Source organism: Antedon bifida, chromosome 3, assembly GCF_963402885.1.
Source record: "Antedon bifida chromosome 3, ecAntBifi1.1, whole genome shotgun sequence".
Lineage (NCBI taxonomy): Eukaryota > Metazoa > Echinodermata > Crinoidea > Comatulida > Antedonidae > Antedon > Antedon bifida.
In genome coordinates this window covers 6,765,699-6,780,350 of record NC_136228.1, presented here as the reverse complement: position 1 = coordinate 6,780,350, position 14,652 = coordinate 6,765,699, and positions in this window count along the sequence as shown.

Sequence of the window (14,652 nt, the reverse complement as noted above, 5' to 3'; positions counted from 1 at the left end):
AATAGTGAATTGAAATATGTAAACTTTTTCAAATATTTAATAAACCTTTTTTAATAAACAAATATATACCTAATGAATAAATGGTTGTTTTTTTAAAAATACAATAACATTAATTGCAAGTAGGACCTGTATTGGTGTATTAGACACCTTATAATTGTTACACAAGTAATTCTTGCACAAAATGTGGATTTACATAGAGAGACGTGCTTTTCATGATTCGAAAACACGAAGTATCTAAAAGTGAGTATTTTTAATGCGTGTTTCATCATGGAGGTATTATTATACCTCCATGCTGGAACATACAGTAGAACCCCTATTAGGACCCATCACAGTACCCCCTTGATATCCCCTTAAGTATAAGGATTGTCTGTACAGTTAAATATCCCCTCATTCAATCCACGGAAAGTGTTCAATAAGGGTGTCCCCTGAATAGGAATGTTACGAAGGAAGGATTGTACTGTATAAAATACTCGTGAAACGAAAAAAAAATCGAATGTTACGTACCATTTGTAACCTATTTTACTTACTGTACATCGAGACTGTGTGCGTGATCCTTAGTAGCGGTCAGAGTATCTTAAAGGAACAAATGTGAGGAACGTTTAAAGATAATACTAAACGGTACGCATTAAGAAATCCCATTATTCCAATATTATTAGTTAGATACAAACCATAAATATCGTAACTCATTTATTTGCTTCGTTTCTTTTTAAATCCACGTACGTTGATCCTACAAACAACGCAACACATTCAACATATTCATTACGTAACAGGTGACCATATTTGCATGGAATTTCACGTGTTCCAGGGGTGGCATGTATGTTTTAATTCTTTTATTTCCAAGCGGTGACGACACCAACACGAATGTTTGTTATTAGGTGTGATATGTAGGCCTATTTACTGAGATATTCGTTTTAATTCCTCTATTTCCAGGCGGTGACAACACCAACACGAATGTTTGTTTTTCGGTGTGTACAGCCTACGTTAATTGTTTTCTCGTTTTAAACATAGCTTCAAACTGAGTGAATTTATTTTATATCGAATGGTAAACTTATCTTTTGTGCAGGTGTTGGATGTAGTGTGTGCATATCGTACATAATCAAGTACGATCGTCAACAAAATCTGATGAATCTGAGGTGTCAACCAATCAATTCATGCGTTTATATGTCGCCACAGGAATGGAAGCTAGTACACTGGAGGTATGCCTTTAAATATTTAATGTTATTATCCTAGGTTTTAACTGGGTTTCCAAAAACCACACAAAATACTATGTTTTCTTTCAAGATTGGTTCCCATCTGAACGGGCGTACGTGCAATGAAGGTGAGTTGACCAATCACAATCGACAGTTCAGATGATTCATCGCGTCGTTATTATTATTGTTATAATATCCGTACTTTATGGTTCAAGTTAATTAACAGTTGAATTTGAAATATTTCTATAACCAATTTTACACAAATATGCTATTATTTAGTGAAGCGTTTATTCTTTTGAGATGAAGATAATGCCAAATAATACATTCAAAAGATGTATTGTTGACATTTCTTGTTCATTCACGCAGAAATAAAACACGCTTCAATAAAGAGGAAGTAGTTACAAAAATAATTGTTGATGATGCTATTAAAATTATCATGATAGTTAATATTGAAATGGTTTCCTATACAGTATAGTAATAACAATAATATATAATGATTTTACAAAATCCTTCACACCTGTAGGCCTAAAATTGGTCAATATGTATTAGGCTATGAAAACGGGAAATACCTGACATTATTTATTATTTGGGCGTTGTGACTATTAAGACAAAGAGCGTTACAATAGTATATAAGTATAAAGTAATTACAGAGTTGCAGGGCATTTCATCATTGTTGAATGTTTTGATGTTGGCCTAATTGTTAAAATTGGTAAAAGAAGTAATGCTAGCGCCAACGAATTTAACGACCTTTATTTTAAATGGAAACGCTACAAAAATAATCCTCCGTTTCATCACTGCATCAATACGTAATAACCAGATAAGAACGTATCTTTGTTTAGTTTTACTATCAATCCATTTTCATATCACGCAATCTCTATTTCAACAATATAGTAGTATAATAACATTTTTATTGAATAGTGAGGGATTCGTTACAGTGTTGACTTTGAATAAACCATTGGTAGGCTTACTGAAAATCCAAAATGAACTTGTGTAGGCCTATTAATACAAACAAAATTATCTACTACACATAAGAAATAGATGTCGGTTGATAAACTTCTTACGACTAAAACAATGACAATCAGCTAAATGTATTCTTGATTTTATTTCATCTCTGGCTTGTTACATTATCATGACACATTACCCTTTTCTCGCAATGAACGGCAGTACAGATCTTCCCTATCTAGGCTCGTGTATGTAGCCTACTACGTCATTCACAAATTACCCACGCATAGCAGTTTTACTAGCGCCATCACAGATTACCTCTAATAGATCAAGCATTCACACAAACGAAATATAGCCTATATTCATTCCTTTTAAATATTATGCATAGAGCCAAGGCTAATAATCGATTTGTCCATAATTATTGCGTTTTGCCGGGGTTTTTCCATAATCTAAGGCCAATTTTTAGGCCAAATCATAATTGTATAGTTTTGTATTTCCGATGCATGTAGTACCCTATTTATCTTCACTTCCGTACGTCTGTAAATATTAGGCCGAATTTCCGTAGTAATTTATGGACGTTCCGAAATTTGAACCGTGTTATACCGGTAGCAGAGCAAATTTTGCTTCTTTCTGCAAATGTCCTATCATTATTTTCTTTGTTTTATTTTGGAGTGTGGTTTAAAACAACACTTTTGTAAAGTTTATAGTGGATAAATAAAAATGAATTTTTGGAAATTGTGGTTTTAACATCTGACTTTATTTAGCATTTTCAAAATAATACAATCTAACGTTTTGCTCAATATATTTATAGCAACAGTTTCATATTTTTTGTATAGCTTTTTAAAATTATTAATTGATAATTAATTTACATTAATTGAGTACAGTTATTAGAATGTATTACCGTACCAAAAGTACCTTCATCGGGGACTTCCCCGTGACGTTCGCATTGAACGAAAACAAAAGTTATTCTGTATTGTTAGTCGCGTATGTTTTATTACCGGCAGAATAATATAGGCTACAATCACTATAGAGTGAGTGACATTGGCAATTTATTATGAATGTTACGTGCGAGAGTACCATTTGCGGCCGTCTAGGGGTGTCATTTAACAATTTGCTTTGCAGTCTTTGGACAAGCCTCTTAAAATAGTCCTGCGACCGCCCCTGTTTTCTTTGAAACTTTCAAATTGTCTGGATGTTGCGATGAACGAAATTCAAGATTAGCGAATGCTGTTTTGACAAGAACGATACTGATTACGTTTTTATCGTGATGGGGTTTAAATACGAAACACTTTTCGGTAAGGATTATTTATTAATTACATTGTAAGATTATCAAGCATAATTTTCAGCAAATAAATTGACTTAATAGTGAGTGAGAGTAGGCCTATTTGTGGCCGCGCTCCCCCTTTTTGACAGCTAAAATGAAATATATATACTTTTTTACCACCAAAATTACGAATAAGCGTAACTATAACAAGTAAAGCATTTTATTACAATCCAAACTGTCTTTAATTTGAGCTCAGACATGTTTCGAGAACCATTTCTCATAATCAGCACAATACTCAGCAGCCGATAGTTATAATATACCATCTTAAACAACTGTATATACATGTGGTAATTAAATAGCTTATAACGAAAGCAGACAAACAGCATAGGCCTAACAATCAAATAGCGTGCCACTTTTATATCAGTTGTTAAGATGGTATAAGTAAAACCTTCGGCTGAGCTGTTTATTGTACTGATTATGAGAAAATGGTTCTCGAAACATTAAAGACTGCTTGGATTCTAATAAAATGCATTGTTATATTTATGTTGTTTGGTATCAGATTTTGACTGTTAGTGTTTGTTATCGCTATCCCGTTTGAAAAATCCTGGATCCGCCCCTGGCACATTATGAATGCCAAGAGACATGACTGTTTCAAAACTCAAACATGAACGTTCATCTGTGTTGGTCAAATTTAAAATAAAATATTTCGACGAAGGTAAACTATTAATATAAGTGATTAGTGATCCACAGTTTAAATTAAATGTTTACATTGTTTTTTAATGAATTGTTTATATTTTTCTTTTACTCTTGCTATTTAGTTCAGTGCATTTTCAATAAAGTTGGCCACAATTTTACTTTCAATAGATTTCAGATATTTAATACACACGATTTATTTTCCGTTTTAGCCTAAATTAATGTTAGCTGCCGAGCAGAAACAGTTACGAATCGTTCTCGCGCTGCTTAGACGTAGTAATGTAGTTAATATTTCCAGTTAGTTTAAATTAGTGTTGAGAAACAATTCATAAGCATAATCGTTTTTATGACTTAATTTCCAAAGACGTAGAAATTCAGTGAAAATGTATGAGATTTTATTTGCGAGCAGCAAATGTTTTAGGACCGTTTTTATTTCCGTAAGTAGCAGTAGCAATTCTGAGTTTTACGTTTCATTTACGTGAACAATTTAATTTTATATTCGGAACATCAAACGTTTATTATTATTATTTATTATTAAATTAGCTTTTGAGAAGTAACATTTTAGTCGTTTTTTAGGATTAAATTTCCGACTTATTAGACGGAGCAATTCAGACTTACGGTATAGCTTAAATTAATGTTAGCTGCCGAGCATGACGCTAAATCTAAAATTTTGATTATGTAAAGTGGTTTCAGAGTGAGGACACTGCCACTTTTCTCTTAAGTGTGGTTGTGTATAAACTACCACTTTTGTTGTATTCATCATATAACATCACAATTAAACATATCAATAGATGTTCATGCTTCTATATCCTTACTTAATTGTACCCAAATATGGTAGCGATATGCCCAAATATGACAGTGATATGATATCATCATGTCTATATATGGGCACACCACCCTAAAGTTTGATAGTGTAGACAGGGCTTAAAGTCGTAATCAGAATCAGCGAACCCCAATTCTATGTACGTACTTTAATCTTATCTTCACATTATGACACTTATGTCCAGTATGTTGACAGTATCATAGGCGAATTGTGTAATACAGTGTCACATATGTACAACACGTACGTTATCTGTATTATAACGGTTAGCGTTCGTTACACTCAGTTACACTAGGGTTGTCTTAAAGCCCGTTCTAGGACGTTAACGATCAATGATTACTTGTTTATTACATAAAACAAACAAAAAAAACTAGACAAGGTTTCATTGCAGACCTGGTGGTAGAAAGAATTTGTGCTGTCGTGGTAAACATAATATTTTCACACATTCAATCAAATTATTCAAAAGAGTAAAATTTCATTTAATTGGATTTATTTTTGCCAAAGACAGCATAAATGGTTATTTTAGAGTTCTAGAATGAAAACTTTTTTTTTTATGTATAGAAAATGTATATTTATCGTCAGAAAGCGATGCAATTTACTTCATCGTTTTGATTTACCCTTTGCTTATATTATTTGTATCTATGCAATTGAGTACCAGCCACTGAAAACATTCATTGTATCACTTTTTCAGTGTTTATTTTATTTTGTATCCCCATTGAGATCCAGCCACTGATAACCACAGCATTGTCATCTTTTCAGTGCTTATTTTATTTGTATCCCCATTGAGATCCAGCCACTGATAACCACAGCATTGTCATTTTTCATTGTTTATTTTATTTTGTATCCCCATTGAGATCCAACCACTGATAACCACAGCATTGTCATTTTTCATTGTTTATTTTATTTGTATCTCTATTATCCAGCGATTTGTATTGCCTTTTGACGGAAAGGTTAAGGTATGCCTACTCCAACCGCATAATTTACCTGATGTTAAATGTACAAATATTATAATGAATCTGCTAAAAGCAGAATATACGTTAATAGAAGAAGATAAATACATTACAAATCTAAATATTTTGACGAAATGTAATATTATTGTTTTGACTTAGTTTAAATTAAATTTATATATATTATTTATATTATCATAATTATTATACTAACAATAACCCGTGCTCCGCACGGTCTTTTCTGCCTTAATATGTGGTTATATACTTTGCATGTATAACAAAAGCGCACTCTGATAAAAGTAATTTGACAAATTATCAAAATAAAAAAAATTGTATCAAGAATAGAATTCGGAACTATTTTATGGCCATTAATTTTGTTATACACTATCCCTTCACTTTAAAATATCTGTAAAAGCAAAACTTTAGACTTTACTTTTTACTGTTCAGACTTTACGAAAATAAAGACGCTAAACAAAAATTGGCATGCTGTGTGAATTAGTTAGATGATGCGTGCAAACACTAACGAAAGTATAAAACACCAAACTATATTATTTTTGGTATTTTTCGTGGTGTATTCATTATTTGATATATATAGATACAATAAAAAAAGTGGACATAAATCAAATGAAAAACGCATTGCTGTGGCAACACGAATTGTTAAGTTGTTTTCATGTTCAACAATGTATTAAACCATTTGTAATCGTTTTGTTTGTGTGTGTTTTTTTTTCATTTACATTTTTTTTTATTTCAATGGTTTTAATATTTTGCAATTTTTTGCGTGAGGTTTGGTATATTTTTTGCTAGTTTTGTAATTGTGGTTTAGATTTTTTGCGTTAAGCGGAATATTTTTTATTTACACATAGGCCCTATCGCGAATTCGAACTCGAACCTACTAAGCATTAATTTCAATGGCCACGGCGTTTTACTCATTTTATTCAGGAAAGTGACATAGCCTATCGTGTGCTGCCCATCAATAAACATCAGTGTGCCAAATATGAGCACGTACCGTTCAGTAAAATACGCCAACAATTTAGTAGCATTATTATATAGATATTATTATTTATATTTTTCTTTTACTCTTGCTATTTTGTTCAGTGCATTTTGAATAAAGTTGGCCACAATTTTATTCAATAGATTTCTCAAGTAAATGTTTTATGCAAGTAATTGAATTACCGACCGAAATACATTACTAACTAAGGATACATGCCACAATGCCGTCACGGGACTGATCCTGTCCCACCTTGACTATGCTAACTCGCTCTTGCTTGGTGCCCGCGAAGTTGATCTCGAAGTCATTAATCAGCGCTAATTATATCGCAAAACAAATGCGTTTATATTCTTTTCATGTTAGCTTGTTTTTAGTGGACACTGTACATTGAGGGCGCAAATAAACAACAAACAGAGACCACAGACAGATCAGTCGGAAAGCCGCGTTGGTAACGCATCACTGATTTCATTCATTGTGAGGGCGCGCTTCGTGGAAAATGTTGGAATTTTTGCCATTTTAGTACACTTCAAAAAAGGTATAATTTTGATATTAGATGAAATCAATAAACGTATTTCAATAGTTGAACTACAAGCGTAAATAATGATAAAAACTGTCATTTAAATTCCACATTTTTTTTGTTTCGAGAAATATCATTATTTTATGTATAAACTTTTTTACTTATATTTTTTTTAAAATGATGGTAAAAAATCATTAAATTTCATATTTTCTAGATAAGGTTTCAAAGCGAATTTAAAATCTTTCCAAGATAAACTAATAAACTATCAATAAAAATAAATATCTAATTTTAAGCTTTCTTGGGATGCAACTCCCACTAATCAAACCAAACCTACTACATTTCTGTTCTGTTTCGATCGAAAAATCGCCATTTTGAATCTTTGTTTACGTTTTTACGAACCTGGTACGAATCGTCCCGAACCGAACCGTCTCCCTGTTAAATCGGTTCAATCCGGTTGTCGATGAAAACGTAGGCCTAGGCCTATATAAAAAAAGTTGGTTTATTATTATATTTATATATTTTGTCTCTGAGTATTAGTAGGGTAGCCAAATGAATCAGATACAATTTGCAATTCACAACAATAGACACACAAATACTGAGCCATTTTCTGATTTTTATTGATATTTTTGCACTTAATAATCATTGCACTCAATCATTAAAGTTCAAATTCAAACAATTTTAAATTCTGTAACATACAAAATTTCTTTTTGTAGCACCTTGGCCATCTGAAATAACTACAGTAACCTTAATCATCACTATAAATGATTACTTGAAAACATTTTAATTAAGTATAATTAGATTAGCACATTTAACAAACTTATTAGTCTCTTTTTTTTTATAATGCACCTTATGAATGATATGCCAGGCTTACTGCACCTTATATACCTTTCAGTTAAATTACAATAACAAATACACACACATAATAAATAATACTGTTACTCTAGCATAACTTACCAGTTTTTTATAGCACATTTTGCACTTTTCATTGAATGTGAAAAAGCCAGTTGCATTTCCATATAAATATTATTTTAACACACTATAACAACTAGGCCTACTAATAATAGTATCTCTAGAAAATTCCATAAATAACTATTAAACAACTACTATAACTACAATAATTTGTTTTTAATAACACCTTCTTGTACTTGAATTAACCAACTTCATAAAAAAACTACTTAATAAAAAATGCCACCATTTAATGCAAGTAAATATGTTTACAAATTAATTATAAATGGTTAATGGAAAACAATTTTTACTAAGTATTAAATGAGTACATTCAACCAATACTATCCTACACTAAAATTACTCTTTTTGATATAGCACCTTTTATACCTTTGAGTTCAGTGACGAATACACATATAAAATACTGTAACTTGGTTCTTATAGCAGGCATCGGAAATAATAATTATTTTTAATATACAAGTACTGTATACATTGCATTCAACCAATATCAATATTAAATACTTTATGTTAAACTTGTTTTTGTTATAGCACCATGCATCTGGATTAATAGTTGTTTTTGTACTTTGTTAGGTGAAAACACTGAGTCAATATAAATATTAATACTATTTAGTATTAAATAATATCTCTAGAAAATTCCATAAATAACTATATAATTTGTTTTTAATAGCAAAATGTACCTGAATTAACCAACATAAAAAAAAACAATTAACCAACTACTTATATAAAAAATGCCAGTTGCATAATATGATTTTCTATATAAAAATGTTGCACAAAGTACTGTGTAGTGCAAAAATCATAATACAATCTATTTAACCTTCATCAAGATGATTTCCTTTGATATAATTATAAATATATACCTTGAAAAATAAGAATTTGATATTTAATTGTTACTGTAAACCGAATAACTGAGATGTAAAGAACTAAGTAAAGAGTTGAAATCATTGTCAACAAAAACAAAACATATCTCCTCAGAAAACAATTAAAATACCTGCATCAATATTAAACACAAACACCTTATAACACAAAATACTGTGTATGTATGTATTAATTACAATGAGCAAATAATACTCTTTCCTTTAACCTAGATTTACAGATCATATGCACTTCATGACAAAACAATATCAAATTCAATATTGTAGACATATACTGTACATTTTTGTAATTACAGTATTATTGCCTAAAATAAAATAGTATGCTGAGAAATATAAATGTTTACAGTATTTTGACATAATATGGAAATTTAAGTGGAATGTAAAAAGTAAGGTTTGGAAAATTGACAGCAATGATATTAGGGAAGGAATGTTAGCAAGATACCATTGTGGTCGGTCATGGGCAGGATGGTTTTGGGTGACAACGAAGGAGCAAAACTAAATAATGAAAATTGAGCGAATACTAGTAATTTAAATATTTTAAATCATTGTCACTGTGACAAAACCTATCTCTTCAAGAAATGATTCAATCTGAATACCTGTATTATATAGGGGTTTTGTGTAAAGGAAGTGCAGTAATGAAACGGCAGATACAAATTACAATAACTGTTTTATTGCATAAACTGAAAGACCACCGTAAACCGATATAAATAGCAATTATTTACAACATATATTAATTGCGAGAAAAATGTGTATTCCTCTCCAGAAAGACAAGCTCCAATCTGTGGAAATGTAAGAAAGACTAGAAAATTTCTGTGCAAGAAACAACTAACCATCACATACAAAGAAAACGAAAAAGAACAACAATTTTCAATCATTGTCACCATGACTAAAACGTTCTGTTACAATCCTGAACATTTCTTCCAGTTCCTCTATTTCTATATCAGATTCATCATCTATGTCATAATCGACATCACTGTTTTCATCCTTATTTTGAATTACTACATCTGCTACCTCTTTAGAGCATTCATCTACCTGGATACTAGCACCATGAACATTTAGACAGCCTACACATTTGCAACTTACACCACAATTTCTACCTGCTTTCAAACATGAACATTGTTTCCTTTTACATCCTGACTTACAAGAACAACCCTTTTTCAGAAATTTTGCTTCTTCTCTGACTTTTCTCAAATTATCCTCACTATCCCAAACAATGTTTACTTTATTATCAACTGTACTCCATCCATAATCATTCATGTTGAGAAGCTCAACAAAACCATTACTTGCTTGAGACCACATCTGAACCACATAACATGAACGGTACCAGTGAAATTTTAAAGCATCATCTGAAGGAATCATAAGCTCTTCCAGACCGACCCTACAATCTATAGCATCACGTAACCTCTTCATGAACACTGAATGAATTTTAACATCAGAAAGACCTGATTTTAATCCTTCAACTTTGACTTCATTAAAAACCTGCTCTACTGTACATCCATAAAATGCATTGTGATGTTTCTTGTGATACACACAAGCAACCAGCCTTAAGAAAGCTAAATAACCTTCATCCCTGTCACATGTTGCTATCTGGTTAAGTTTACCTGTAAGAGAGCTACCTGTAATAAATTTACAATTTTCAAAAAAGGCGTTCATGAATGTCTTTTTGGAATGAGACCTGAAAAAGGAAACAAAGTCACAACCACTGCACACAAACAGCATCTGTAAAAGATTAGGGATTTCGTCTTTGTAATTGTTCAGTTTATCCAACTGAGCATCAACCTGTAGGTGTGATAAAAATGAATTAATATTCATAAACAAATTGTCACCTCTTTTAGCCCGTAGTTGGATGCTGACGTTCTTCCCATGCATATGTTTCATAACAGGCAACCCAATGTGAATAATGTCTCTGTCAGGACTAAAAATGATTACATTAGCACAAGAAGTTTGACGACAATGGAACCAAACACGGGAATCTCCTTCCTCATGATTTGATCTGTAATTTGGAGCCTCTTCTGTGGAACCTAAACGCGATATAAATGCTTTGTCGGTAGCATCATCATCAAACCCACCTGCTGTGATAAGTAATTGTCCAATCTTCAAATCCTGCTTTGCTTTAGAAAGGAAAAATGAAGATAATGTGTTAACTAACTTGCGTTTATTGGTCCTATCACCTAAAAATAATGCCCACTGCTTTGGAATCTTGGAATTCACATCAACTGAAATTGAAACTGATTTGTTATTACAGTGTTTTTCATCCCTTCTTGATCTTTCTAGATCTTTTGGGCTTAGCCCATGCCTTCCTGGATGATCAAAGATGATATGAACTTCAGCAGCTCCATAATCTCTAAATGGTTTGAGCACCCATTGTCTGTAAAGATGGTTGTAGAAATCAATAAATTTATCATGATTTGGCAATGGTCGGTGTTCATGGATGATAATCATTCCTTCTGCGATGTATGCAGTTTGGTCATCTTTCTGAGGATAAACATCAGTAAATGAGTCTGGATATTTAGTCTGATATACAGCAGAAGACATGGCTTTGTTAGATTTAAACGGCAGACCATCCTCTGTGCAAAGTGCCTTTGGGAGAGGAACACACTGATTATGTACATTGTCTTCATTATTTGAAGCACAAAGATTGGCAAACCTTAGTTTCATTATTTTCAGTTGAAGTTCTGTGTCTTTTAGCTTTGTTTTTTGCCTCGACACTGTTTGTTTTGGAGGAGTAAAAGTACAGATGTTATGTCTTCTCCTGACAGGTCGTTTTGAAGATGGCAGTGACAGAACAACAAATTTAACAAAAGAAATAAAACTTTCTTTTCCTACCTCATAAAAGGAAGTTAAATCTGTGTTTGCCTTCAAGGATGCTGACTCGTTTGTAAATAAATGCTGAATGTTTGTTTTGTTACCTGAAACTAGAGAAGATGTTTTGTTAATTTCAGATAGCATTAGTTGGACATTCTGTTCTTGGTATTTTATCACTGATGATGATAAAAACGGTTCATTAGAAGAAGTTGACTTTCTGTTTGTAATAGAATTGAGATTAGCAATAGCTTTTGTTCTATGAGGCAAATAGTGTAAAAGCTTTGATAAATAATCCTCATCAGAGTTTGTCATGGCCATCTTGATATTTTTGTTAATGATCATCTCATGTGCTTCGTCAACTCCAACACATGACCAATTGGTACCTGTTATACTGGCAACAAAAGCACCTTTACCAAAAAAGTCTACTACCTCTGCTGGAAATCTCTTTAAATCTGCAATGTGAAAAGGTATTATTCGCAAATAATTCTGCCGGTCTAGTGCATGGAACATTGGAGCCATTTGCAAAACTGAAGCATTTCTTAAGTCAAAATCACGACCACGTAGTGACAGATATAAAGAAATGTAATGGAACATGTCCCTGTGGATAAAATTGTGCCAAAATCTATAAGTAGCATTATTGGCACAATGTCTGTCAGTGTATTTTTTAAACTGTTCCTGAAATTCTGCTATAGCTGTATGGGAATTAAGTAAATGAATATCATGGTTAGATATACAATCAGTAGCATTGTCCTGCAAATTATCAAAAGTAACACTAGTTACAAAACTTTCGATTGTATGCCTGGTGGTTTCAGAACAAGTCAACAGATATTGAGCAACTTCAAACCTATAAAAACATTCCCACACTTGCAACAGAAATTGGTGGGTTGCATCAAAACCAGTAGCATTAGCTACCGATGCAAACTTTGCTCCCTGATAGCCACACCTTTCTAACAAAGTTTTTAGTCCAGCATCTAAGTAAACTTTCATCAGAGGTGCCTGATAGTTTTTGAGGAGATGCCAATCACCAATGTATGGGAGAACCCAAGCCAGTTCATCACCATATATTAACTTTAGGTTCCATACAATGTCCCAAGTCTTGAAATCGCCAGCAACAACAAGGTACTTACACGAGTCACCAACACCAAACCTATCATACAATTGCCACAGAATATTAAAAATGGTATCCTTATTGTCTGCAGGTAAAGCAGAGACAGAGACAAAGTGAAACTTTGAGATTTCTGTTAATTTAGATGAACTTGATGCATATGATGTCCCCTTAATACCTGGCAAAGAAATATCAGGCTGTGATTTATTGTTGATAACCTTTGATAAAACATACCTAAACAGGAAATCCCCTGTCCTTTCAAGTGCCTGAGTTTCTGTAATAGATGGTTTAAAATCATCTAAGTTAAGAGGCAATTTATTAGGAAGCTGTGGGAGAACCTCACCTGGCTGGTAATTTGAACTATGATAGTCTGCTACTAATGCAGGTTCAAGTTTCCTATGCCTACTGTAGGTTTTTGACGCTTTAGCTGTACTGGTTGTGGGTATTTCATTCTCAGATTCTGAAATCAAAACTGTTTCATTGGTTAACTTTGCTGTGAAAGGAAGAGGCTCAACAGCCTGTACAGATGTTCCATTAAAACCTCTGGCTTTATCATTAGCACGTACAGCAGCATACTTGGCTTGCTTATTTACATTATCTATTGAAATAATTGGAAATGATTCTGTAACAATTTTCTCCTTAGACCTTATCTCTGCTTCAGCAATAGCAACTTGATACCTGAGCGTAGTAGACTTTGATGTACATATCCCAAATTGGGACAATTCGGTTAAACATTCTGTGGAAGAATGAGAGAACCTGTCAATGATATCAGAAATCAGAAGATGATATGGCTTGTAAGCCTCATTATTCATTAAAAACATAAGGCAACACATGATATTCATCCTTTTCAACAGTCTAGTGTGGTTCATCTGAGCATTTTCATGTGTTTTCATACAATGTGTTGCCCAGTTGAAGTTAATACCTGCTTTACAAACCACTGTCTTTTCAACATCAGTTAGGGTCATTCTAGTAAGGAAATTCCAAATAAATGGATCAAACATCTCAATTAATGCTAATGGCTTAAATTTGTCAATGGTTATTGAACAACTAGTAAAAGACTTTCCCATCAACCATAATTTGTCACGCAAGTTATCAACAGTAGAATCATTTAAGTTACCAATTGCATCTAAGGACTTCTTTCTGAGCTTTTCTTCTAAAGCTTCACATTTGTTATTGCTCTTTTCTAATTGTTCCTCTAGAGACTTAATACTTTTCCTACATTCAAACAAAGAAACCAAAAGACAAAGTTCAATGTTTGAGTTCTTTCGTCTATAAATCATTCCTAGGCGCTCTCTACCAGTATCACTTCCAGTAAAAGTGATAATACATTGGCCAATTAATGCATTTATCCGCCTTTTGAGTAAGGCCTTGATATTTTTCTCTGAAATCAAATGATCATTATTATGGTTAACACAATTAGTTACATCAAATTGACTGTAAACCTGTAAATAATAACGATAAACAGTGTCAAATAGAATAGCTTTATCGGAAAGAAGTTCATCCCCTAAAAAGACGACAGTTTTTTGTAAAGAGTTGTTAATACAAT